This window comes from Ursus arctos, unplaced genomic scaffold, assembly GCF_023065955.2.
Source record: "Ursus arctos isolate Adak ecotype North America unplaced genomic scaffold, UrsArc2.0 scaffold_29, whole genome shotgun sequence".
NCBI lineage: Eukaryota > Metazoa > Chordata > Mammalia > Carnivora > Ursidae > Ursus > Ursus arctos.
This window is the reverse complement of record NW_026622974.1, coordinates 13,496,290-13,502,289: the sequence shown is the minus strand read 5'-3', so window position 1 is coordinate 13,502,289 and position 6,000 is coordinate 13,496,290.

Here is a 6,000-nt window from a genome sequence, read left to right as displayed (position 1 = left end):
ACTTAATCCACTACCTGAATTAAAATAATTTCTGTCTGGTTTACATGTCTTTTGTTTACATGTCTACTGTGTATGTGTGTGTATGCGTGTGTGTCCTGTGATTTCAGGGGATGAATCTGAGGGGAGAATGATATGTGCTCAATCTACATCTTAATACAGTCTCTCCTAAAGCCTTCTTTCATTGTAAAGCAACCCCTCAAAACCTGTATTTCCATGAATATGTTTTAGAGAATATTAGGCTGCAACATACATTCATTCTTGGCCTCAGACTGGATTTCAATCCCAGTGTTTTCCAGACTGATTAAGTATTGGGAGAAGACTCTCTGGCACCTCCAGCACCCTGAAAGTTATTTATCTTAGAGCCAGTCACTACAAGCTCCTGGTAGAGTTGGCAATACATAGTATAGATACCAACACTCCCTACAGATGGCACATATTCCCAAGCTAACTTTCCCCTAAACTTTCCTCTTCCACCATCAACATTAGTAAAGGCCCAGAAGCCCATTTTCTATGTGCTATCATGACATAAAAGCTTGGAAAAACCATCTGTAGTAGTACCTTCTTTCTTCTACTTCAACTAATCTATCCCAAATTAGGCCTTCATGCTGAACCCAAATGCCAAATCAGGCCTCTTTTAAGCAAAAAGTAATGCTGTCCCATCCAATTCCAATAGAAATAGATGTTATTTTTAAGCTAGGATAAAATTTATACAAAACCAGAAAAAAATCCTGAATAGCTAAAGCAATTTTGAGAAAAAGGAAAGTTGGAGGCATTATGCTTCCTGATTTCAAACAGTATTACAAAGAATCCAAAGCATGGTATTGATGTAAAAACAGACACAAAAATCAATAGAACAGAATAGAAACTCCAGAAATAAACCCACATATAAATGGCCAATTAATTTACAGCAATGGAACCAAGAATATACAATGGAGAAAGGACAGTCTCTTCAACAAAGCATGTTGGGAAAACTAGACAGCCATGCGACAAAAGAATAAAACTGGGCCAAACTTACATCCTGCACAAAAATCAACTCAAAATGAATTAAAGACTTTAATGTAAGACTTGAAACCATAAAAAATTCTAGAAGAAAACATAGGTGGTACTCTCCTTGATATTGGTCTTGGCAATAATTTTTTTGGATTTGACACCAAAAACAAAGGTAACGAAAACAAAAATACCCAAGTGGGACTACACCAAGCTAAAAAGCTTCTGCCCAGCAAAAGAACTTATCAACAAAGTGAAAAGGAGAAAATATTTCTCAATCATAATCCGAGAAGGGGTTAATATCCAAAATATATAAAGAACTCATACATTAGAAAAAAATGCATTTTAAAATGGGCTGAGAATAAGGTGAATGTGAGGATGATGGCAGAGTAGGAGGACCCTGAGTTCACCCCATCCCACGTTTACAACTAGATACCATCCACATCCAAGTCAATAAACCAGAAAGTAACCTAAGGACTGACAGAACAAACTCCACAACTAAATATAGAGAAGAAGCTGCATCTGAAAGTTTAGGAAGATCAGAAAGCTGGAAGGAGACTGTCTGCAGGAGGGAGGGAACTGTACACATGGAGAGGGTAGAGAAATGGGCACTCACACCAGGGAGCTTGCACAGGGAAGACTAATCCCCATGGCATTTGGCTTTTAAAAACAGAGGGGTTGAATTTCATGAGTTTTTCTAACCAGTGGGACTTAAAGCCTGGAGCCTGACTCAGCACTGGGCAAGCAGAGAGGACCAGTGATAGCTGGGTCACTGCCCTTAAAAAGATAGCAGTCTGTGCAGAGAGGCAATGTAAAAATGAGTTTACACAACAGCAGGGGCAAACAGGAGGCAGATTTGTTCATACTGATTTCAAAGCATGTTGGAGGACTTCTCCAAAAATGAGGGATCTGGCAGGTATCACTTTCCTACCCCACCCCCCAGCATAAACACAGAGCCATCTGCAAGAGGTGGAACTGCACAGACATTGGCTACCTAACCTTCTAGCAGTATGCTCCACTCACAAGTTCTCCTGAGGACTCACCCACTCTAAAGCCTGCTAGCCTCAGCCCTGGGCTCAGGGCAAATTTTGTTAAAGCCACGTGTAAGCACGCTGCACAGTCATCAGGTACACAGGTGCTGTGCAGTGCCCAGCCACCACAATGCACCCAGCCATTCATCCCCAGTCACTGTGCTGCACTGAGCCCAGATGAGCCTAGCCATCACTGCACACCATGCCCAGCCTCATCTCCCTGGCCATACTGGCACACAGCCCCCAGCTACTACAGCACTTCAGTGGATCCCGCATAGGATGAGTGGCCCAGCAAAATTTTACTAACACTGCCATCCCACTCCCAAGTTCCCCCACAGGTATGGCCCCTCAGACCTAGCCTATTGAGGTCCCACTAATACCACAGAGAGTAAGCACAGCTCACAACAGGCAGAGAGTCGGGGCAGATGACTACACTGAAAGGAAAAGTGACTCAGACCCAACAGCAGGGCATAAGCAACATACATAGGATACTATCCTAAAGTGCCAAGTTCTGGTGAATAGGGGACACTGCATTGCAGGGCACTCCAGGACCTCTTCTTCATAAGGCCATCACTTTCAAGTACAAGAGACATAGCTAACTTTCTTAACACAGAGAAACAGACACAGAGAGCCAGACTAAATGAGAAGACAGAGAAATTTACCCCAAATGAAAAAACAGGACAAGGCCACAGCCAGAGATCAAAGCAAAACAGATATAAGTAATATGCATGATAGAGAATTTAAATCATTGATCATAAGGATATTCACTGAACTTGAAAAAAGAGTGGAAAACATCGGCGAGACCCTTAATACAGAGATATGGAACAACATAGAAGACATAAAGGACTCAGTAAATGAAATGAAAAACATGCATGACAGAATGAACAGCAGGCTGGAAGAAGGAGAGGAACAAATTAATGACCTAGAAGACAGATTAGTGGAAAGTAACAAAATGAACAAAAGAGAGAAAGAATTATGCAAAACAAGAATAGACTTAGGGAACTCAGTAGCTCCATAAAACATAATAACATTCATATTACAGGAGTCCCAGAAGAAGGAGAGAAAAGGGGGCAGAAAATTTATTTGGAAAAATAATAGCTAAAAACTTCCTGACTCTGGAGAAATAGATCTCCAGATCCAGAAGACACAGAGAACTCCCACCAACAATTAACAAAAGCAAATCCACACCAAGATATATGGTAATTAAATTGGCAAAATGTAGTGATAAAGAAAAAATTGTAAAAGCAGTAAGATGAAGGAAGACAGTAACATACAATGGAAAAGCCATAGGCCTACCAGGGGATTTTCAGCAGAAACGTGGCAAACCAGAAGGAATAGCATGATATATTCAAAGTGCTGAATGGGAAAAATCTGCAGCCAAGAATACTCTACCCAGCAAGGATATCATTCAGAATAGAAGGAGAGATAAAGAGTTTCCCAGAAAATAAAAACTAAAGTTCATGACCACTAAACCAGCCCTGCAAGAAATATTAAAGAGGACTCTTTGAGTGGAAAGGAGAGACCAAATGACAGTACAAAGGTAGAAAACACAAAAGCAGTAAAAATGAGTATTTCTATAAAAAAGAAGTCAAGGAATTCACAAGACAAAAGGAAGTAAAACATGACAACTTTTACCTAAAATGTGAGGAGCAGGTGAGTAAAGAAAATGTTATATGCAACTGATGAATCACCGAACTTTACTTCTGACAATAATAATACACTACATGTTAATTAATAGATTTTAAATTTAAAAAAGAAATAAATGATATAGAAACTTAAAACAACAACAATAGAACAGATCAATGAAACCAGGGGTTTGTTCTGTGAAAACACTAATAAAACTGATAAACCTCTAGTGAGTCTTATTAAGAAAAAAGAGAAAGGACTCAAATAAATAAAATCACAAATGACAGAGAAGAAATAACAACCAACACCACAGAAATACAAACAATAAAAAAATTAAAATTAAAAAAAAGAAATACAAACAATTATAATAGAATATTATGAAAAGCTATATGCCAACAAATTGGACAACCTAGAAGAAATGGACAAATTCCTAGAAACATATAAACTATCAAAATTGAAAAAGGAAGAAATGTGAACAAAACAATAACCGGTAAAGAAATTGCATCAGTAATCAACAAACTCCCACAAACAAAAGTGCAGGACCTGATGGCTTCACAGGTGATACCACCAAACATTTAAAGAAGAATTAATTAATATTCTCGTCAAATATTCCAAATAATAGAAAAGGAAGGAAGACTTCCAAATTCATTCTATGAGGCCAATGTTATTATCCTGATACCAAAACTAGGTAAAAACACCACTAAAAAAGCGAACTACAGGCCAATATCCCTGACGGACATAGATGCAAAAGTCCTCAACGAAATACTAGAAAACTGAATTCAACAATACATTAAAAAAATCATTCATCCTGATCAAGTGATGTTTATTCCTGAGTTGCAAGGGTGATGTCCACTCTCACCACTTTTATTCAACATAGTATTGGAAATTCTAGCCACAGCAATCAGACAACCAAAAGGGAGAAAAGGCATCCAAATTGACAAGGAAGAAATAGAACTTTCACTATTTGCAGATGATATGGTACTCTATATAGAAAACTTGAATGATGCCACCAAAACACTACTAGAACTGATAAATGAATTCAGTAAATTTGCAGTATACAAAATCAATATACAGAAATTTGTTGCATTTCTATATACTAATAATGAAGTAGCAGAAAGAGAAATTAAGAAAACAAATCCTATTTGCAGGGGTGCCTGGGTGGCACAGCGGTTAAGCGTCTGCCTTAGGCTCAGGGCGTGATCCCGGCGTTATGGGATCGAGCCCCACATCAGGCTCCTCCGCTATGAGCCTGCTTCTTCCTCTCCCACTCCCCCTGCTTGTGTTCCCTCTCTCGCTTGCTGTCTCTATCCTGTCAAATAAATAAATAAAATCTTTAAAAAAAAATCCTATTTGCAATTGCGCCAAAACCCATAAGATACCTAGAAATAAACCTAACCAAAGAGGTGAAAGACCTATACTCTGAACACTACAAAACACTGATGAAAGAAATTGAAGATGACACAAAGAAATGGAAAGACATTCCATGCTCATCAAATGCTCATTGATTCAAAGAACAAATATTGTTAATATGTCTATATTACCAAAGCAATCCACACACTTAATGCAGCCCCTATCAAAATACCAACAGCATTTTTCACAGAACTAGAATGAACAATTGTATAATTTGTATGGAACCAGAAAAGACCCTGAATAGCCAAAGCAATGCTGAAAAAGAAGCTGGAGTCATCATGATTCTGGACTTCAATCTATATTACAAAGCTGTAGTCATCAAGACAGTATGGTATTGGTACAAAAACTGACACATAGATCAATGGAACAGAATAGAAACCCCAGAAATAGATCCATAACTATATGGTCAATTAATCTTCAACAAAGCAGGGAAGAATATCCAATGGGAAAAAGACAGTATTCTCAACAAACAGTGTTGGGAAACTGGACAGCAACATGCAAAAGAAAGAAAATGGTTTAAAGACCTAAATGTGAGACCTGAAACCATAAAACTCCTAAAATAAAACATAGCAATAATCTCCTGGCCATCAGCCTTAGCAACATTTGTCTCCTCAGACAAGGGAAATGAAAGCAAAAATAAACTGTTGGAATTGAACTAGGCTAACACCATCTCAGATAAATCTTCTATGATGACTGCTCTGTGACCTGAAACCTTCTTGAGCACAGCCTCATTCACATTCTTTCCCTTTGTCTAACCACCCACATAAAAACCCTTAGGCACAATCTTGGGGCTTAAGGTAGATGACCAGGCAAATGCTGTTCTTATGGCTTTATGAAAGGAGGTCACTGCCTTCAATGGGAGGAGAAGGAGGAGGAAACAACTAAGCCACAGGTGACTTCTTACTGAGTCTGTATACCCCATTGCCAAGAGACTAGGGTGTGGGGC